Source organism: Alosa sapidissima, chromosome 1, assembly GCF_018492685.1.
Source record: "Alosa sapidissima isolate fAloSap1 chromosome 1, fAloSap1.pri, whole genome shotgun sequence".
NCBI lineage: Eukaryota > Metazoa > Chordata > Actinopteri > Clupeiformes > Clupeidae > Alosa > Alosa sapidissima.
In genome coordinates, this window is record NC_055957.1 from 773,639 (window position 1) to 797,029 (window position 23,391).

The window sequence follows — 23,391 nt, forward strand, 5'->3', positions numbered from 1 at the left end:
TAGCCTACGTGCACAAGTAGTTTGAGTAGAACTACTGATCTTCATTATCTCCCTGCTTGTTGACATCTTATCATGTATGGTATTATTTCATGATCGCTAAACGTTTGATTCTTTTTAATGTTGTCATCAGTTAACTTCATTCAACTGCGCTTGTAGGCGCTGCCATTCAGTTGTGGACGCTCGTAAATTGCGTTTATGGGCGGAGAAGGGCAGAGAAAGGTGCAGTTTACACTAAGGATTGAACGATTGATAAATACGATGGAAACTTGGGTCTGACAGCGCTTGCAATCTGCGGTGTGTCCATGGCGCTGATAACGCTACGTTCGCAAATGTACGTACATCTGGCCCACAGTGAGGTGAAGTACACACTAATCCCGGCGCAGTGAGCTGCCTGCAACAACAGCGGCGCTCAGGGAGCAGTGAGGGGTTAGGTGCCTTGCTCAAGGGCACTTCAGCCGTGGATCTGGGCATGGGAGAGCAGTGCTGCCCTGTGTGTGTGTTCTACTGGTCAGGAAACACACAAAAACACATACATACTCATACACACAAACACTCACTCTCACTTTCACACACACACACACACAAACACACACACAAACACATACATACTCATACACACACACATACATACTCATACACACATACAAACACTCACTCTCACTTTCACACACACACAAACACTCACAGGGCTTAAAAAAGTGAAACCAGACTGGGGGCTCTGGGCTCTATCTTGCACACCAGCGCAATTGACTTTGTATACTCGCGCTTTTGTCTTTCCTATTTTGCAGTCAGCGCATATTGGAATTTTCCCTCCACAGGTACATGTGCGCCCACGGGAGCGTTTCAGCGAAAAGAGGGGGCGTGTTCCGGCACAAACGGTCCCTGTTGATATTTTGCAGTTTCAGAAAACAATTCCGCCACAGACCAGAAACCTCCTAAAAATTTAGTAGCCTATATAGTACATCTACATGCAATATCTTTACAACAACAACGCCTAATTACTAGACAGTAAAAGAAAGCAGCAATTTCTGTAGTTGCTGCATCCATTCATTGTTATTCTCTCTCCTGCTCAAACAAAAGTTGTGAGTGCATTAAGTTGATGATAACATGTTTGCAAACTCTACTTTACAGAAAATATTGTAAATAGCCTACTGTCATGCAGTTAATGGGATACTGTGCAGAGTTGGAAAGGTAGGTCAACTTTCTCGTTGTTGAGTTGCCTGATGGTATTGGTACAGCCGTAGCTTACACCTGCAGGAGCGCTTGCTTGGGCGCCTGTGTTGCGCAATGCACTTTGCTCCTCTCATCTATACGACACAGTTCCCATTTCTCCAACCCATACATAATTACAAGGACAAATATTGCTACACGAGGGAAATCAGTGTGGTGTCCGATGTGAAAAAATAGGCACGGGAAAGGAGAGCTTATCTGACAGATCTGCATTGTCTATACTCTATAGTGAGGTAGATTACATTGCAAAAATATCACCATGCATTCATAACCTCGTGATTCAGTGAGAGTGATCCCAAAACATTGAAAAGTGACATTTCTGTATTACATTTTGTCAAGAGGAAAAATCAATAGCAAACTGTTCCCAACTGACTATAGCGCTGTGAACCGTTCCTGGCTGCGCCTGGCAAATCCGTCATCATAATAGCAATCAGCTATGGAACAAGCGTGTCTGTTGTTAAAGGGAATGTGAGATGACGCTCTGATTGGTTTATTGCACATTACGCCCAAACCACACCCATGATTAATGTAGCTACTTCAGACCACCCCATTTTAGATTTGCGTCGGGCGCAACAGTCATGATCCCGCCGGTAAAATAGCAACAGCGCCCAAGATCCGCCCACAAAGCGATTTGCGCAAAGTCAATTGCGCTGGAGTGCAAGATAAAGCCCACACACTCTCTCTTTCAAACTCACACACACACTCTCTCTTTCACACTCACACTCTCTCTTTCACACTAACACACACACTCTCTCTTTCACACTAACACACACACACACAAAACACATACATACTCATACACACACACAAACATACTCTCTCTCACACTCACGTTCTCTCTCTCTCTCAAACACTCACACACACTCTCTCTCTCTCATACTCACAGACATACTCTCTCACACACACTCTCTCTCTTTCACACACTCATACACTCTCTCTCTCAAACACACTCTCTCTCTTTCACACACTCATACACTCTCTCACACTCACACACTCTCTCTCTCACACTCACACTCTCTCTCTCCCTCACACACACTCTCTCTCTCTCACACACACACTGGGCCATGTGTCTGCCCAGGGTGGAATGTGAAGGCAGTTGTCCATGTGCAGCTTCCTGACATGCCTCTGTTTATCTATCCTGCCCCTCTGGGAAGAGTGTGTGGGCTTTGGCTGAAGAATACGGGATGTAGCCCACCTGGCTGCACTCCCCATATTCACTCACGCGCACACAAGTGTGTGTGTGTGTGCGTGCGTGCGTGTGTGTGTTCAGGTCAGGAGGGCATGGCTGGTTCCTTATGCCAGGCTGCAGACTGAAGGAATTGAACTGATGACACAACAGCTTACCGCAACAACCCAGCTTCAGCACTGTACTCATTCAGACACCACATACTCACACAGACACACACACACACACATATATATACACACACACACACAACACACACACACTCACACATATATACACACACACACATGCACTTATACACATGCACTCACAAACACACATGCACATACACTGTTTCTCTCACACACACACACACATTCTCTCTCACACACACACAAACACACACATTCTCTCTCTCTCACACACACACACACACACACACAGTCTGGCGTAAGGAACTCACCAGTATTGTCTTCCAAGCTGAACCCATAATATTTTATAACTTGGGATAACGTTAGCCAGATTGCCTTGGAATATAAGGCTGTTGTGTTGTGTTACATTGATGTGTGTTTGTGTGTGTGTGTGTGTATATGTGTGAGTGTGTGTGTACAGTATGTGTGTAAGTGTGTGTGTGTGTGTCCACTCGTGTTGTGATACGCTGATGTGTGTTTGTGTGTGAGAAGCAGAAAGAAGTATAATTTTGTTGCTGATTATATGGTCATTGTATTGTGTGTGTGTGGTGGTTGCTTCAATGTTTTGGTGTTGTCTTTCTCTCTACTTGAGTGACATGCTGGAACAAAGTAAAGCCCTTAAATCCCTTTACACACACACAACACACACACACACATGCACACACAAACACACACACACGCACATACACACACACACAAACATCATACACACACACACACACACACACACACACACACACACATATCATACACAAATGAATATAAACACAGACATGTATTTATGCAACTGCCCAAGACTTTTATCCAAAAAGTTACCATCAATACACACAAAAAACATAGGGAACACACTCTGATACACACACACACTCAGAGAGAGAGAGAGAGAGAGAGAGAGAGATAAACAGACACACACAGACCCTCACACAAACACAATCTTTTCCTGTATCACACAAACACACACACTTAAAACACCTTCCACATTGTACACAAGAAAACACACACACACATACACTCTTAAAAAAAAGGGTGCTTGTGGGTGCTAAATAGAACCATGGGGGTTCTTTGCCATGAAAATAGAACCTTTTGCCTGAAAAGGGTGCCATTTCTTACACGCGAAGATTATTTGAACTTAAACGACTGTTTATGGAACCCTTTCCCGGAGACGCTCACTCTGCTGCAGTGGATTTAACGGTAAGTGGCACAAAGTTTTTTCTCCTTTTTCCCCATTCATAATCATTGCCCGTGTGGCCTGCAAATAGAAAATGAATTGATACTTCTTTAAGCAAAAGCAAGGGGCGTTCCTCGTAAACGTCGGTGGGCGTTAACACATGACGGTCAGCTGTCAGAAGTAGTAAATAGTAACGTTAGAGGTTCGTTGAATAATGTTAGCAGCAGCTAGCTATCATAGACATTGATTCACCCTACTGGATCCATAATTAAGATACGTTTTCTACTTCCTTGTCAGCCTGGCAATAAAATCAACTATCGATTATATGATTTCGAGCTTGTGTAGAACTACACTACTGTTTACAGTTTTTCTCGATTGCTTTTACCTGCTTAAGTAAACTAGAGCCCACTTGGTCTTCATGACTACTTTCTTTGCACAGCAGAAGTAATCTCTTGCGAATGTGTTCACACATTTTCATTAGGTTCACACATTTCTCACATTCAAAAGCCCCAAACTCTATTGGTTTTCCCATGCTAAACAAAAGGAAAACATCTTTTCACAGGTGGTATAGATTCCTTGCATAAGTCTGAATCTCTGATACACCTGTGTGAAACTCCTTTGCACAATTCTTCAATCAGCAATCATTCATTATACATAAGAGATGTCTGTTCTGCAGAGGTGGAAAAAGTATGAAAATATTGTACTCAAGTAAAAGTACCAATACCTTGATGAAATATTACTCAAGTACAAGTTCAAATACCGATCTGAAAATGTACTCAAGTAAAAGTAAAAAGTAGTTAATTTAAAATGTACTTTAAGTAAAAGTTACTTAGTTACTTTTTTTTTTTTTGGGGGGGGGTACCAGAACAACCAGTTTTACCAAAGACTTTCTAATGAGGAGATACAGCACTCAAAAAATCCTCCATGGTAATGTATGGGGTCATAGTAATGTATGGGGCCAAACGCCAATATGGCAGTTGTCTACACATCATATGTCTACACATATCACAACCCTTCCGCGGCAAAACGTCGACATGTGACATTGAGCCAATCATGTGGTGTGTTGTAAAATACATTGAGCCAATCATGTGGTGTGCTGTGAAGACATCGTGCCAATCATCTGTTGTGATCTCGCTGCTGGAGCAAGATTGGTGTCGTGAAGCCTTACGCTCACGCATTTCTGCTGAAATAGATGCACGATAAGTGCCCAAAAAGTGTTGCAATATGGCCGCCGAAGGCCGCCGGAGTTCTCCTTTAAGTTTGAGCAGTAGTTGATTTTCAAAGTTAGTTGCACTCATCCTTGGGTCGCTTTGCAGTGAACCGTAATCCAGCACAACTGAAAAGCCCCTCACAGGCAGCTGAGGCAGGCAGGCCAATATTGAGTTGCAGAGAGTTTACATTACATTACATTACATTACATTTAGCAGACACTTTTTGACCAAAGTGACTTACATATGTCAGCTATATTACAAGGGATCACATTGTCCCCGGAGCAACTTGGGGTTAAGTGCCTTGCTCAAGGGCACAACGGTGGAAGCCGGGAATTGAACCGACAACTTTCAGGCTACTGCACGCTAGCCCAGCTCCTTAACCACTACACTACCACCGCCCACGAGTGCGTAGTCGGCAGGATACGAACCTGCGCGGGGAGACCCCAATGGATTTCCAGAGGTTTTTTTTATATTTGGAAACGAGCAGAAGGTTCAGCAGATTAAAGGGCGTCGTACTGGGGGGGAAAGTGGGAAGTATAGGGCCCCAATACAGGGGGCACAACATTTTCACCAGGCATTAGTAATAACTCAGGTAATCCACACATAAAAAATCCAAACAACTCCATAAGTAGAGTCATGTGTAATGAAGTGGAATAACAAAGGGGGAAAGTATTGAACACGCTAAGAAAAAGCACTAAGGCAAGGAAAGGGAAGGAACGAGCTGGAATCTGTATAGAGAGTAGTTATCCTTTCTATCTGTGCAAATTAATATAAGCTTGGTTAGTAGCCTAAATATTAATGGGCTAGGTTTTTCATTACCAAGGTGTCACACAAGAAACATTTCATGATGGATAAAAGCAAAAAGCTCTCCCAAGACCTTTGCAACCTTATTGTTGCAAAACATATCAATGAAACTGGTTACAAATGCATTTCAAAACATCAGAATCTTCCAGTAAGCAGCATGGGAGCCATTATCTGCAAGTGGAAGAAACATCACTGCATCATCAACCGGCCATGCACAGGATCTCGCAATATTTCTGACCAGGGAGTCAGAAGGATAGTCAATTCCAAGAGCCAAGAACCACTCGGAGAAAGCTCCAGAAAGACTTGAAGGCAGCCAATTCAATGAAATAGTTCTGGAAGTAACTAAAGATCAGGATTCACAAGAGGGACCCCTGGAATCTGTTTAGAACAATGGGCCAAAATCACTAATAAGTTTTGTCATATAGGAAATGTCTTGAAGCTGTCTTTACAAACAAAGGCTTTTCCACAAAGTATTGAAGAAATTTCAGTAGGCACGTTCAATACTTTTTTCCTGTGTCATTCCACTTTAATACATAAAACTCTTATGTTTGGATTTTTTATATGTGTGTTAATATAATGTTTGGTGAAAATTTCGAATAGACTCACTGGAAGTTTAGGCTAGTTACTGAAAAAAAAAAAATAAGCGTTCAATACTTATTTCCACCATATATTTATTTTACCTGAATATTTTAACTTCCAAATTAAATGTCAAAATGAATGTCAGACGAAATTTAAAGGTTGACTGACTGGATTTTGTATACAAAACATAGTGAAAACTGTGTAAGGTCACTCTCACTCTCCCTTGCTAAAGAGCTAAATGGTTTAGTCCGCCTGCACGATTCATAAGGTAGTCTATCTTTTGTTTATTTAGTTGAGCATCGCTAGTAGTGGACCGCTAATTGTTTTGCTGCTGGTGCAATGTCTTTCTCCAAGAAAGCCAAGTCAGGTCACTAAAAACAAAGGCCAAAACAGGAAAAAGAGAGACATCAAAATGAGGGGAAACAACTGCTAATAAACTTCTTTCCAAAGAAAGGTGAGCACAAACGTCAAAACACGAAATCCCATGGTGTTTGCTTAAATATCTCCGCAATCATTAGTGCTAAAATGAACTGAGACAACCGATTGGAATAGCGTAAAATACACTTTCATAGGTTAGGCTAATCTGATGCATCTCGTGATCCAGCTCCATCACTTTCAGAAAGACTGCTTGGCGCCAGCTTGATTCATGTCCTGTTGTAGGCTACACGCTGATCATTATCACTAGTGGTTTAGGTTTTAGATTTTTTTTCTCTCCCTTTCCGTTTTCGCCAGTCTTAACTTTTTTTTTTTTTTTACTCAAGTAACGGATGGGATTTTTGATGTAGCGAAGTACAATACTTCACTCAAAATGTAATCAAGTAAAATTTAAAATACCGATTTTATAAACTACTTAAAAAATACAAAATACACACAAAAACTACTCAATACAGTAACGTGAGTAAATGTATTTCGTTACTTTCCACCTCTGCTGTTCTGTGTTGCTATTTGCAAGTATGGATCTAGTGCACATTTAGACAAAGTACTGTATTGCCTATTTGGTGGAGAAAACAGTACAAAAGGTGTTTACTGTAGGTTTATTTCGATGAAAGTTGTAGTTCAATGAAATTTACAGTATCTTACTAGGTGTTTGCTGTATGTCTTACAATGACAGTTACATCTTGGGAGTAATGAATAAATTATTTTTTTATTCAGCACATTTTGTCTTTTCACAGTATTTTTCTGATACCAGAAAAATGAGAAAGAACAGACATAGCAAAAATGCTCATTTTGAGAACTAGATTTTGCATTTTGTTGTCCAGTGTGTAATGATTGATTAAAGAGTGTTTTTGAATTGGCAACAAGTTGTAGTGTTTGAAGGCAAGATTTGCTTTTGCTGCATGTTTTAAGTGTTTTGAGAGAGTAACAGCCTTTTGCAAGCAAAATGTGTAATTTTGTCCAGAGTGCTTTTGTTCAGACACGGGTGTTAACTGTTTTGAGAACGTGATGTCAGAGTTGACACAGGTATCAAAACGATCGAGAAAAACTGTAATATCCTCCCTCTCCCCGATTGAGTTAAAGCTATCTACAGCTAGCCTGCTAGCGCTAGCTGTTGCTAGCTAGTGGACATAGAAGCAAAGCAGAGCCCGGACATTCTCTGATAGAAGTCAATTGTTGCCTAACATACGATGCAAATGATTTGACAATAACTATACTTCATTAGCAGACTGTTTAGTTAAATTACAGGGAAACCAGCCAACAAGTTAGGATAGCTAACAGTAGCCAATAGTGCTATAACAGACTTTTTAAAAACACATGAGATAGCTATCAGTTGAACCTAGTTCTATCATGCTGTACAGTTAGGCTCATTGAAAATTACAATGTATTTAGTACATCTGTATAGCTAACGCTACGGCTCTGGAGTCTGTAAGACAATACAGGAATCTAAAAGAGGATGGAACTCACTAACTACAATATGTACTTAATGTCTCTATGTCTTATTTTTCATTTTAGATGACAGAGCACTGGACTGTGGAAGATGTCTGTCCATCAATTTAATTGACGGCAAGATAGTCAAAGGTAATGTATACTATCTTTAAGTGTCCAATTTGTGATGTAAAGTTTTATCTTCCCAAATATTTGCAACATCTACAGTTACTTCATCAGCATCTTCCTGATTTCTGCATTGTTTGCATTATATTTAATGTAATGAAAGTCTATTGTCATACTTGCATTAACAGAACAGCATTAATTAATGGGGAGACTGCTGGGGTTGACAGAGGGGATGGTTGAACAACTGTTTCCTCTGATGAAACACAGTCTTGTTTTTTAAGGGGGGAAAGTTATGCAAATCATCGTTGGTTCAGTGAGTATACTTCATTAATTTCTCCTGGTAAAGAGATTTTTTTCATGAAGGTGTTTTAGGACCACATGTTATTTTTTTCTGCCTATTGTTTAATAACGCTCAGCATCTCCTTTGCTATTAAAACCATGAGTAGGACAATTCTAATTCCAATGATTGTTCTTTCAGGTACCCAAACCATAAAAAATACACTGATGTCCTGTGGTGTCTGATCACTAGATATCCATTTCTTAACGACCACAGCTCATCTGGATATGTATTTTATTTTTTAACGTTTTGTTATGGAAAACATTATTCCTCAATTGAATTCCTATACTAGCCTACTCTGACTCTGTCTGAGCCTCATAATTCATGTCTTTACTCAAAGGAGACCATGCTGGAGTGTCTTAGGAATAATTTTAAAAAGGAAAGGTCTCCTTTGATAAACTTGACGACAGGAGATGAAGAGAAAGTTTGGTGTCAAAAGACAAAGAATTGTGGACCATGTGCCTCTGGAGGACCCACCTGGACATCAGGTGCCATTTTTACATTCTTGCTTGTCTTTAGTCCGTTTGTTTGCTTGTCTGTATATCTATATACTAGCTAGTCACAGTAGCCACTGTTTGTCAGTACAGATATCTTAATATTACTCATTTCTCTTTGCTAATTTCAGAGAGCAAAAAAGTGCAGAGTGGGGGTCCAGATGTCTTCTGATTATGAGCCAACACAAGAGGTTTGTAATATGTTTGTGAATGAAATGTTGAATCATACAGCAGTTAGGTCCGGCTACATTATTTATTTATATCTGATTGAATGAAAGACTATCTGGCTTGAGAACATTTATATTATCATTGCTCACATACGTAAAATTCAGTTTTGCATTCTCTGCATGTCTTTTTTTCCAGATTATGTTGGACCTTGAAGCAGTTGGGGAGGACTACCACAGCTTTTAAGAGCATATAAACGCCATAAACAATTAGTTGTGCCGTCGTCAGCCAGATATTAGTCATATAATGGACAGGACGAGGCAAACTGTCTATAAGAGGGTAGAGCAAATGGGAAAGCCAACTGAGGAGGTGATGGAGATGTTCCCATTTCTTTGGGTGTCAGAGCTGGTGAGTAGCACAGTCTTATAGTAGTATTACTATAATGTGAGTTCAGTGCTGTTCAGGAGTAAGTTCTATAACCATTTATTGGTAACTACAATTTCCTCTGTTTTGTTTTGTTTGTTCATTTGTAGATGCATCATGAAATGAAGTTGCGGTTCGGACTGGACTTAGAGCTAAGCCTGCATAACACCCTCAGTATATTGACCCCTAACGTCATCAGAGTGGCTGACAGTAGGAGTCAGAGGGAGAGGCTGTCAAGCCTACGAGACACTAACACAGATGGTAAGTCACCAGCTTCTTCTTTTCCCTTGCACCCTTCAATTATTTAATAATAATAAGATCATTAAACTATGTTTTAATGAAATCATTATTTGTTTCTTTTGAAATTTCAGACCTTCAAAAAAGTGCTGCTGTCCTAATTTTGCCTGCCCTTTTCAAGGAGGATGCCAAGTTTCTGTAGTGTTTAGACAAGGTATTTGATATTTTTAACATTACAATTAACATTGCTTTATGTTGTCAATTCACATCATAGACTCTTACAGGAGATCCCTTGTACATTTCTCATTTGCATAGAAACCACTGAGCGTGTTTCCAACCATCATCTTCCAGGGTGGCGATACTCCCCTCTTTGCCAGGAGAGCATCCATAAAGATGGATGGCATCACAATAGCAAGTGGAGAGATGGATGCCCTCCAATGCCTGCTGTATTACATCTTTGGTGTGGAGTACCACATGCAGATTAAGGACACACTGGCTTTTACAGAGCATTATTTGTTCAAGATACCAAGTCAAAAAAGAGTGTCGACTCCTGTTTTGAGACTTTACAATCAAATTTGCTAGTCTTCGTTAATATTACCTTTTATTATATTATGTATTTAATAAATTTGCTTGATTATGTCTAAATCTGTGTGTGGCCTTCCTGTTCATGTTTTTATGTGTAGAGCCAGGCACAACTCTTTCATAGTATTACAGGGCTTACAGCATGTAAACAAAGATTTGTGTAACAAGTTAATGGGTATATTTTCATTTAAAGTAAAAGCCTCCCTCTTTCCTAAACAATTTTACAAATATTATTGATAATCACTATACAATATATTCATCAGTGATCACTAGTAACCATTATCATTATTTATGATTAAACGTTAAAATATGATCAACAAGTAATAAAAGGTTTTGGGGGAATGAATGAACCTCTTAAAAGGTACTATTTAGAACCCTTTAAAAAAAAAATGAAAGAACCCCTAAGGGTTCTTTATATTGAACCCTCTGAAATGGTTCTATATGGAACCTTTTGAGGGTGCCATATATGTACCAAGTTATAGAACCCTTAAAGGTTCCATTTAGAACCTTTTGTTTTAAGAGTGTACACACACCCACACCACCACAGGAATGTGTTTGTGTGTGGGTGTTTGTGGTTTGTGTGTGAGCTGTACCCAGGATTCCTGGCATCATCAAAGACCAGACAGTCTCTCTCTCGTGTGTGTGTGTGTATAGAGGCCCGTGAGCGGCGAATGAACCGACCTTGTGACATTGGTGCCGTGACCCGGATGGGAGTGAGGATTTAGGGAGGTGAGTGTAACGGAGGCAAACTGAGCTAGCGTGCTAGTTGCGCGTGTAAATCCTCACAGCCCTAACCTTCAGAACGCTTCTAACGCTGAGTTGGAAGCCTGGGCTTTTAGCTCAGTGGTTAGAGCGTTCGACTCCCATGCCAGTTTGTGTGTCAAGGTGGCGGGTTCGAGGCCCGTGAGCGGCGAATGACTCGACCTTGTGACATTGGAAAAATCGCTGCACGCACAAGTATTTTCTGCAAGTATACGGATACTTTTGAGACTGTTCTGGCACTTCCTGTTGAATAGCCAATGGTGATGCTCAGGTTTGGCTAGCCAATCAGGAATCTAAGTTCACTGACCAATGTCTAATGTTCTTCCATACACATGGACGATGGCTACACATGGACGATGGCGACTCTCTCAGCATAAGCAGCACAGTGTTACAAACCTTTTTGCTACTTACAGTATATACAGTATCAACATTCTGATTGGTTGTTTAGATGATGTTTGGTAATATGAGCATTCTGATTGGAGGTTTAGACAGAGCTGGGTAAGATGAGCCTTTTGATTGGTGGGTGAGATAATGTTGGGTCTTGGAACACTTCAGCAGAACTGTCAACTTCCACAGCTGTGAGACCATAAAGAACCTTTATGGGTCTGTCTGCACTCTCTATCTTACTCTCTCTCTCACACACACACACACGCTACATACACACACACACAAACGCTACATACACACCCTTTGTGCGCACGCACACACACACACACACACACACAAACATACCTTTAGCCTTTGCTCTCTCCCAGGGCCTGGTGAAATGTAGCATGTGTGTGTGTGTGTGTGTGTGTGCAGTAATCTAACTATTAAATGACCCATTCTGGAGAGCTGTCCTCTCCTGGCTCCTCAGATGTGTTGGCATCTAGGCCTGGACCCACTAAATGTGAGTGTGTGTGTATGTGAGAGTGTGTGAGTGTGTATGTGTGAGTGTGTGTGTGTGTATGTGTGTGAGTGTGTGTGTGTGTGTATGTGTGAGTGTGTGTGTAAGTGTATGTGTGTGTGTGTGAGTGAGTGTGTCCAGGCTTCACACCAACTAAGTGATTTTAACAGACTCTCCTCCACTCACAGTGGAGCTTATTAAAGCATGCCCTATGTGTGTGTGTGTGTGTATGTGTATGTGTGAGTGAGTGTGTGTGTGTATGTGTGAGTGTGTGTGTGCGAGTGAGTGTGTGTGTAAGTGTATGTGTGAGTATGTGTGAGTGTGTGTGTGTGTGAGAGAGTGTGTCCAGGCTTCACACCAGCTAAGTGAATTTAACAAGCTCTCCTCCACTCACAGTGGAGCTTATTAAAGCATGCCCTATGTGTGTGTGTGTGTTTATGAGTGTGTGTGTGTGTGTGTGTGTGTGTGAGAGTGTGTGTGTAGGTGTATGTGTGAGTGTGTGTGTCCAGGCTTCACACCAACTAAGTGATTTTAACAAGCTCTCCTCCACTCACAGTGGAGCTTATTAAAGCATGCCCTATGTGTGTGTGTGTGTCTGTACAGTATTGTTTCAGTACAAACAACTCTAAACCACGTTTATATGACATCACTTATAAAACCATGTTTATATGATAGCATTAGGTATTAGCATTATTATGATAGCATTAGGTGTTAGCATTATTATGATAGCTGTTAGCATTATTATGATAGTATTAGGTGTTAGCATTATTATGATAGCATTAGGTATTAGCATTATTATAATAGCATTAGGTGTTAGCATTATTATGATAGCATTAGGTGTTAGCATTATTAGGATGGTCCCCAGGGCCATTGAACTGTTCAATGCCTCACTTAAGGGAAGAGGAGAGATAGACTTCTCTGCATAGTCTGTCTGCCTCTTCACCCCCTCCATGTTTGGTACTGTCTGTCCACTAGCCACTTGTACCACTGTCTTTATGCCTCACTGTTTGCGTGCTATATTAGCACATCAGCACACATGCATAACCCCCGCCCCCCTCCATGCCACAGCCGAACTGTGGCCACACTTGCATTTTCTTAAATAGTTAAATATATAGATATATAGACTTTACTTTACTTTATTTCTGCATTGTTGCACTGTTGACTTACTCATTTGCACTATCACCATGACCACTATCACCATTGCACTACCACCATGACACTCATTCACACAGAGCACCTTAGAGCACCTTACCATACCTTACTATGCACAGAGAATCACAGGCTCAGTCCCTGCCTCAGTCATTGCAAGCGCCTCTGATTTATTAATCACCACTATGTGGATACTGTTTTTAGAATGGATTTAGATTAAGTGTTAGTATAATTTGTATTTTTGTAATTTGTATTTTAGTATATTTTTATATATTGTATTAAGTGTTAGTATAATTTGTATTTTAGTATATTTAGCATATTCTTTATCTTCTACTGTCCTTACTGCTTAGTTGTGTTTTTATATTATATACTTTAATTGCTCTTTCTGCTATTAAAGAATGCGTTTGTGTTGTATGTATGCTGCTGCTGAGACCTTGAATTTCCCCTGGGGATCAATAAAGTATCTATCTATCTATCTATCTATCTGATAGCATTAGGTGTTAGCATTATTATGATAGCTGTTAGCATTATTATGATAGCATTAGGTGTTAGCATTATTATGATAGCATTAGGTGTTAGCATTATTATGATAGCATTAGGTGTTAGCTGTTAGCATTATTATGATAGCTGTTAGCATTATTATGATAGCATTAGGTGTTAGCATTATTATGATAGCTGTTAGCATTATTATGATAGCATTAGGTGTTAGCATTATTATGATAGCATTAGCTGTTAGCATTATTATGATAGCATTAGCTGTTAGCATTATTATGATAGCATTAGCATTATTATGATAGCATGGATTACATCATGTGATGTTCATTAACGTTCATCTGCACATAGCTGTACATTCTGTACATATCTGTCTTTATTTTTCATACTGAATATCTACATTTATTCTGTTTTCTTATTTTATATTCTGTTAATACACTACATATATCTATACTATTCTTACTACTAGGGGCAGCCGTGGCCTACTGGTTAGCGCTTTGGACTTGTAAACGGAGGGTTGCCTCCGCAAATAAGCAATTTGCAATTAGCAATTTGCAATTGCTAATACATTGCACATATTTATATCTTATTTATATGACCACCTTCTGTAAACCAACTGTATACTACTGTCTACACTGCACTATATGTCTTGTCCTGCCTATACTGTGTATATCACATTGCACTTTTCTGCTTTTTTGCTCTTCTGGTTAGACGCAAATTGCAATTAGTTGTCTTTGTGCTTGTACTCCGCACAATGACAATAAAGTTGATTCTAATCTAATCTGTCTCCAAGTGCATTCGTGTGTGTGTGTATGTGTGTGTGTGTTTGTATGTGTGTGTGTGTTGGCTCTCTGGAAATTGTTTGGTTGTTTGGATGAGCGTGGGTAGTGTGTGTGTGTGTATTCTTGGGGCATTGTATGCTTTAGGTTTTCCTCCTAGCTCATGCACACACACATATACACACACACAAACACACGTTCACCGCCTAATGAACCTGCAGGCCAGAAGAGCCTCTGTGGGACTCTGTGTGTGCATGTGTGCATATCTATCTATCTATCTATCTATAGGAAGGTGTGAAGGAAATATAGAATCCTAGTTGAGAACTGTCCAATTCAGACAGATGTGCAGGATGGTGGAAACACACACACATGCACACACAATCACACACACACACTGTGAGAAGTTGAACTTTCCCCCTTCTCCCTATATCGGACTTTAAAGACGTTTCGGTGCGCTCTTGAAATGCGAGAGAGGGAGAGACTCCACTCGGTTGCACACACACATACAGTACATGCACCCATACGCACACAGTCACCCGCCACATCTCCCTGGCGTATAAACGATGTTGTGTGTTTGTTTGAAGTATTGTTTCATGTTGTGTAAAGTGTGTTTGGTGTATAGTTTTGTCTAATCGTTAGTGTCGGGAGTTTTGCCGCCAGTTTGGCGTTCATTCATGCGTCAGACCAAATGTTTGGTCTGCCGTGATTTTTCTTTAGTTTTGCCAAAAGCGGCGTTAATTATAATCATGTCTTTCTTTGTCTTAAACACATAGTGTGGTACCCACTGTCATTCCATTTACCATTTGCATTCACTGTACAACGCCTGTAAACCGGTTAACATTCACCATACTCACAACACTTCCTGGTGCTTCGGCTTCCCAGCCACTGTCCCATTGCGGAAGCGCGCTTCGCGTTGGGACAGTGCTTTTACCAACATCCCACAGGGGGAGGGAGTGGGGCATTATGATACAGGGGTGTTTGCCTTGTCTGTTTGTCGTCTTGTTATTATTATGTATGTGGGGAATATTGGTTATGGTAATTAACATGTATTTTCATAGTAATATGCACCATTGTCATTTTGTATATAGTTGTAATAGGTATTTAGTTTGTTAATAGTGAATGTCCAGTGAAAGTGGTTACCTATTTGAGTGGTTACCTATTTGAGAGCCAATATCCTCATTTGGGCTAATTTAGGCCAATTGATAAGCTTATTTAAGAGGGGTAGCTCAGTTCCCCTGGAGAGAGCAAAGAGAGAGCAGCTCTCCTGTTGTGAGGTAGAGACTTACTGTAGCTTTATGCTCTGCAATTGTTGATAACTGGAATACTGAACTGGAATACTGAACTTATTTTTGGTTTGTTTGTTTGAAAGTGTTTTTTGTTAAATAATAGCCTATTGCTATTCCTGCAAATTTTTCTTTTGGTTATTTAATAAATAGAAATTGCACGCTGAAAACCTCTCCTGCACCTCCTTTTCCACCTACAACCCCAAGTTCACATCCCAATTGGTGGGCTGGCTGCCTCGGTCACTCACACACACACACACACACACACACAAACACACTAAAATTGTATCTCCCTTGCACACATAGACACACACATACACACACACACACACACACTCTTTGATACAGCCCCCACATACTCCCTCACACTCTCTCTCTCTCTCTCTCTCTGGCCTACTGGTTAGCGTTTCACACACACACACACTAGGGCTGATGTGAGTGTTGCCTAGTGATGTGAGTGTTGCCTAGTGATGAGTGTTGCCTAGTGATGTGAGTGTTGCCTAGTGATGAGTGCATGCCTAGTGATGAGTGTTGCCTAGTGATGTGAGTATAGCCTAGTGATGAGTGTTGCCTAGTGATGTGAGTGTTGCCTAGTGATGAGTGCATGCCTAGCGATGTGAGTGTTGCCTAGTGATGTGAGTGTTGCCTAGTGATGAGTGTCCCTAGTGATGAGTGTTGCCTAGCGATGTGAGTGTTGCCTAGTGATGTGAGTGTTGCCTAGTGATGAGTGCATGCCTAGTGATGAGTGTTGCCTAGTGATGTGAGTGTTGCCTAGTGATGTGAGTGTTGCCTAGTGATGTGAGTGTTGCCTAGTGATGAGTGCATGCCTAGTGATGAGTGTTGCCTAGCGATGTGAGTGTTGCCTAGTGATGTGAGTATAAAGACATGGGTAATTCTAAAAAACGATACACTTTGTCATACCCAAGTTCAGCGTTCACAGCACTCAGCGATACACTTTGTCATACCCTAATACCAACTGCCCTCATGCATTTCTACCGTTAGAATGATGACCAGGGTTCTAAAATAACACCTGCCAAGCGGGTTAAAATTCATTTTGGCGGGTGTTAATAAAAACTTACTAGCCAGTTTGGCCGGTGATTCATGAGTCATTAGGGCCTGTGTCCACCAATCGCGTTTTTTGCGCCGACAGAGACTATTTTCTACACAAATCCTATGAAGTTCAGCGTTCACAGCACTCAGCGCCCTCAGTGGAACAAGGTCCTTAGCGATCTGCAGACCTAAGAGCGCTGAACATCTGTTCAACTTTTAGAACAGCGCTCCGCTTGTCAATGTCTTTTCTCGTGCAACCCGAACGAAAATTACAAAGCCTAGAGGGATGACCTATTCTATTGTTTTAAAAAATGAACTCCTTTTGTCGGTCAGGGTCATTTTTAGTGAGCTGAGTCCTGAACGATTGCTGCCATTTCAGTTTTTCAATTCGGCAACGTTTAAGTTAGCTAGGGTTAGGGCATACCTGTCAACACTCACGTTTTTCTCGGGTTTCTCCCGTATTTCAAGGTCATCTCCCAGCACCCTCCCGTTTTGTTATTTCTCCCAGAAAACTCTCGTAATTTGCATGGCCATCAAACTTAATTTTAAAATCATTGATCCATTCAGGTTGCCAGATTGTGTATGAAATACACCCTACACATACACGATCACTTAGTTTCAATTTCAACCGTTTTGTCATAGGCTAAAACCTGGCAACCCAAAACCCAAATAAGGAAGCGGGTGCCGACTGCGCAGCCTAAGTCTCGTCGTAAGCAAGCGGGCTAGTTGAATGGCCTACTCCAGAACTAGCTGTTGTGAAATTGTTGGGAATTTAATTGATTAACACATCACATAAACTGTTATTGAGTGTTGTTGATACACTGAACTTGTTCCCTCGGAACCAAATCTGACAGCAAGCAGCTTTGGAGTTTTAAAATTAGGCTGCAGGCAGGCAGCTGGTGGATACATAACTGGCATGCGTATGGTAAGGTAAAAGCAACGACCGAAATGCAGTGTTGAAACACGTGTATGAAACGTATTAAATATGCAAACACAGATCCAGTACACTGACCCCCCCCCAAAAAAAAATAAATAAATAAATAAATCTCCCGTTTTGGAAAGCTAAATGTTAACAGGTATGGGTTAGGGTTACATGATACCGGGCTCTGTTCTCGGTCATTTATTCTGATGGCAACTCTGAAGAAGAAGAGCTCTGAAGACATGTGATTCAAATGATAGATATATAGATAGAAAGATAGATAGATAGATAGATAGACAGATAGATAGATAGATAGATCCCAAACTTGAAATGAAATGTTTGCACTTTCTGTGTATATTGTGTTGCATGTATTGTCCTTTCTATGTGTTTGTCATGTTTCATACATACCTGTACATGTTCGTATGCATATGCAGAGTGCATACAGTCCAGCACACAAAGGGGCTCAGTCTCTAAGTGACCGTGTGTGACAGCCGGAACTGAAGATGTCCTGCAGGTAAGGCCTTTTTTGGGCGGTATTAATAATCCTTTGTAAGGCCTTCTTGTCCGCTGCTGAGCAGCTGCTATACCAGGTGGACACGCAGAAGGCCAGCACGCGTTCCATGGAGCAGCGGTAGAAGGACAACAGCAGTTTCTCCTCCATTGGTGCTTCCTGAGGATTCTCAGGAAGTGGAGTCGCTGCTGGGCCATGTGGTGGGTGTTGGTGTGTGTGTGTGTGAGTGTGTATGTGAGAGGTTCCCTGTGATGTGTGTGTGTGCCCAGGAACTTAAAGACAGGAGCCCTCTCCACACATTCCCTGTTAATGTGGAGCGGTTCTAAAGACAGGAGCCCTCTCCACACATTCCCTGTTAATGTGGAGCGGTTCTAAAGACAGGAGCGGTTCTAAAGACAGGAGCCCTCTCCACACATTCCCTGTTAATGTGGAGCGGTTCTAAAGACAGGAGCAGTTCTAAAGACAGGAGCGGAGCGGTTCTAAAGACAGGAGCGGAGCGGTTCTAAAGACAGGAGCGGAGTGGTTCTAAAGACAGGAGCGGTTCTAAAGACAGGAGCGGAGCGGTTCTAAAGACAGGAGCGGTTCTAAAGACAGGAGCGGAGCGGTTCTAAAGACAGGAGCGGAGCGGTTCTAAAGACAGGAGCGGTTCTAAATCTCTTTTTCCTTTCCTCTGGTTTTGTGTTTTGTGTCTGGAGGTCAGTTGGTGCTGGAATCATCTTTTAAAATGTCTTGTGCTACTGTATACAAATTAAAATGGCTCACTTACTATTACTTACTCACACACTCACATATACACCCACACACACACACACACACATATACACACACACACACACACACACCCACCCACACATACACACACACACCCACACACACATACACACACACACATATATACACACACATATATACACACACACACACATATACACACACACACACACACCCACATACACACACACACACACACACACACATACACACCCACACACATACACACACACACACACTCATTCACTCACTCATTTATATACACAGACACACTCAGACAGAGATTGCTCAGAGGGTTTCCACTGCTCCAAATACACACACACACACATCTATACCCACACATATACCCACCCACACACTCACATACACCCACACATACGCACCCACACACATATACACACACACATACATACATACACACACTCACATACACACACATACCCACCCACACACATATACACACACATACTGTACACACACATACACACACACATACAGTACATACACCCATACACGCCTCAGACATACACACATCTTTTTCCTGAATTTTGGTTTCCCCTTTTGATTGTGTGTGTTGTCTGTAGCCATTGTCGTCTCCAGGTCTGATATTGTGTGTGTGTGTGTGTGTGTGTGTGTGTGTGTACCCACAGGCCATCTTTCCAGGCAGAGCTGTAATTTTGGTTTTCTGGAGAATTGCTGCTTATATTTTTGCAGAATCGTTGCACATGTTTTTTTCCTCAAGCCTCCTACATCTTTGTAAATGATTCCAGATTCTGTTTTCTGTTCTTCAGGCCTGAGCACACAGATACACACACACACACACACACACACACACACATACACAGGGTTGAGCTGTGAGACACACAAGAGGCAGGATGGGTAGAAACCTCCGGAATGTGGCGCTTTGTTTGCATCTTTTGAAGTTAATCATTTCACAATGTCCCCTCAACATAACACACACACACACACACACACACACACACACAAAACATAACATCAGAGGCAAGACTGATTGCATGACAAACACATCCGCTATAATATCCCCATAAACGTATTGTCATGTCTGTAGCTATAAGAACTCAGTGTGTCATGTCTATAAGAACTCAGTGTGTCATAAGAACTCAGTGTGTCGTGTCTACTGTATAAGAACTCAGTGTGTCATAAGAATTTAGTGTGTGATGTCTATCAGAACTCAGTGTGTCTATAAGAACTCAGAGTGTCATGTCTATAAGAACTCAGTGTGTCATATGAACTCAGTGTGTCATAAGAACTCAGTGTGTCATGTCTATAAGAACTTAGTGTGTCATAAGAACTCAGTGTGTCATGTCTATAAGAAATCAGTGTGTCATATGAACTCAGTGTGTCATGTTTATAAGAACTCAGTGTGTCATGTCTATCAGAAGTCAGTTTGTCTATAAGAACTCAGTGTGTCATGTCTATAAGAACTGTGTGTCATGTCTATAAAAACTCTGGTGTCATAAGAACTCAATATGTCATAAGAACTCAGTGTGTCATGTCTATAAGAACTCAGTGTGTCATGTCTATAAGAACTCAGTGTGTCATAAGAACTCAGTGTGTCATGTCTATAGGAACTCAGTGTGTCATAAGAACTCAGTGTGTCATAAGAACTCAGTGTGTCATGTCTATAAGAACTCAGTGTGTCATAAGAACTCAGTGTATCATGTCTATAAGAACTCAGTGTGTCATAAGAACTCAGTGTGTCATGTCTATAAGAACTCAGTGTGTCATAAGAACTCAGTGTATCATGTCTATAAGAACTCAGTAAGTCATGTCTATAAGAACTCAGTGTGTCAGAAGATCTCAGTGTCATTTCTATAAGAACTCAGTGTGTCGTAAGAACTCAGTGTGTCATAAGAACTCAGTGTGTCATAAAAACTCAGTGTGTCATGTCTATAAGAACTCAGTGTGTCATAAGAACTCAGTGTGTCATAAGAACTCAGTGTGTCATGTCTATAAGAACTCAGTGTGTCATAAAAACTCAGTGTGTCATGTCTGTAGCTATAGAACAGAGTCAGGTAAGTAGAACACTCTACACCCTCAGGTGAGTTCCTTTCTGAAAAGGCAAACTCACACACAAACACACACACACACATACTCTCTCTCTCTCTCTCACTCACTCTCACACACACACACACACACACACACACACACACACACAGGGTCAACAGCACACCCTGGATGAGGTCTCTGTGCAGGAGGAAGTTGCTGGACTCTTCCGTTGGGAACATAAAATGACATGTCAGAAAATAGCCCAGATGATTGTAAAACCATGGGGCCCTTCAACATTGTGGCCAGTGTGTGTGTGTGTGTGTGTGTCTGCATGTGTGTATTTCTAATGGCTGTGGTACACATGAGACCATGTGTTTCCAAGCATGCTTCACAGGACCCCTGCACTGTGGTTTCAACAGTGTGTGTGTATGTGTGTGTGTGTGTGTGTGTGTGTATGTGTGTATGTGTGTGTATGTGTGTGTGTATGTATGTGTGTGTGTATGTGTGTGTGTGTGTGTGTGTGTGTGCTGTCTATGTATACGTCCATGTGAATGCTGAATGCTGAATCCTTTGTATTTCCTCTACTCTCTGGAGGGTTATGGTTTCTGGTCTGGCAACCAGACGAGTGTCTGTCTGTGTGTGTGTGTGTCTCTATAATTGCTTCCATCCCCTCAGTGTCCTGCATAGGCTCTGTGTGTGTTCTGCATAGGCTCTGTGTGTGTGTGTGTGTGTCCTGCATAGGCTCTGTGTGTGTGTCCTGCATAGGCTATGTGTGTGTGTGTGTGTGTCCTGCATAGGCTCTGTGTGTGTGTGTGTGTCCTGCATAGGCTCTCTGTGTGTGTGTGTGTGTGTGTGTGTGAGTCCTGCATAGGCTCTCTGTGTGTGTGTGTGTGTGTGTGTGTGTGTCCTGCATAGGCTTTCTCTGTGTGTGTGTGTGTGTGTGTGTGTGTCCCGCATAGGCTCTGTGTGTGTGTGTGTGTGTGTGTCCTGCATAGGCTAGTCACCCCTCTGTGTGTGTGTGTGTGTGTGTGTGTGTCCTGCATAGGCTCTGTGTGTGTGTGTGTGTCCTGCATTGGCTAGTCACCCCTCTTCCCCTCTGTGTGTGTGTGTGTGTGTGTGTGTGTGTATGTGTGTGTGTGTGTCCTGCATAGGCTAGTCACCCCTCTTCCCCTCCCCCACTCTGTCTCTGTCCACTCTGCCGGTTCTGCAACATCTCTCTCTATCTCTGTTTCTCTCTCTCCCTCTCTATCTCTCTCTCTTTCTCTCTCTCTCTCTATCTTTCTCTCTCTCTCTTTCTACTCCTCTATTATTTGCTCTGTTTCTTCTTATTCTGTCCCTCTTTGTGTGTCATCCCTCTTTTCTCTCTTTCTCAAGAATGTTCATCTCGTTTCGTTGTGTGTTTCAGTGTGTGTGTGTGTGTGTATGAGAGAGACCCAAACTCCATGCCTTCCGTGGGAGCACGGAGCGCTCCGTACATATCCCCCACTACCCTCACACACACACACACACCAGGAGGAGGAGGAGGAGGAGGGGTATCTGTGTGTGTGCACACTTGCATGCATCAGTGCAGGCGTGTATGCATGTGTGTGTGTGTGTGTGTATGCATGTGTGTGTGTGCGTATGGATGTGTGTGTGTGTGTGCGTGTGTGAGTGTATGGATGTGTGTGTGTGTACGTGTATGCATGTGTGCGTGTGTCTGTGTGAGTGTGTGTGGGTTCGAACCGGCAACCCTCCGGTTACAGGTCCGAAGCGCTAACCAGTAGGCCACGGCTGCCCCATAGACTATACAGTGGTTCCGTGGACACGTTAGCTGCGGGCACATTAGCCTCAGCGGCACAACAGATGCCATGGACAGTGTTTGGTGTTTCCCGGGGCCCAGGCGCACTGCCATCATTCATAAGTCATTAAAGCCACACACTTTAAAGGGATGTTGTTAAAGGGATGTTCCCCGATTCTGAGAGGTGTGTGTGTGTGTGTGTATGATGTTCCCCGATTCTGAGAGGTGTGTGTGTGTGTGTGTATGATGTTCCCCGATTCTGAGAGGTGTGTGTGTGTGTGTGTATGATGTTCCCCGATTCTGAGAGGTGTGTGTGTGTGTGTGTATGATGTTCCCCGATTCTGAGAGGTGTGTGTGTGTGTGTGTATGATGTTCCCCGATTCTGAGAGGTGTGTGTGTGTGTGTGTATGATGTTCCCCGATTCTGA

The 23,391-nt window shown here is 41.9% G+C and overlaps 2 long non-coding RNA genes across 4 annotated transcripts; both read left to right on the forward strand.

Moving 5' to 3' along the window:
• Positions 1 to 3,607: 3,607 nt before the first annotated feature.
• On the forward strand, positions 3,608 to 9,017 carry LOC121705457. Of its 2 annotated transcripts, none has more exons than XR_006030794.1 (4): positions 3,608 to 3,777; positions 8,299 to 8,364; positions 8,526 to 8,650; positions 8,816 to 9,017. It is a non-coding gene; the product is annotated as an uncharacterized LOC121705457 (long non-coding RNA). The 2 variants fall into 2 exon arrangements; XR_006030800.1 differs by lacking the exon at positions 3,608 to 3,777 and adding an exon at positions 3,852 to 3,934.
• Positions 9,018 to 9,078: 61 nt separating this feature from the next.
• On the forward strand, positions 9,079 to 10,638 carry LOC121705450. 2 transcript variants are annotated; one of them, XR_006030787.1, is made up of 6 exons: positions 9,079 to 9,162; positions 9,300 to 9,359; positions 9,532 to 9,741; positions 9,867 to 10,017; positions 10,128 to 10,207; positions 10,309 to 10,638. It is a non-coding gene; the product is annotated as an uncharacterized LOC121705450 (long non-coding RNA). The 2 variants fall into 2 exon arrangements; XR_006030788.1 differs by having other exon boundaries at positions 10,345 to 10,638.
• Positions 10,639 to 23,391: the final 12,753 nt, after the last annotated feature.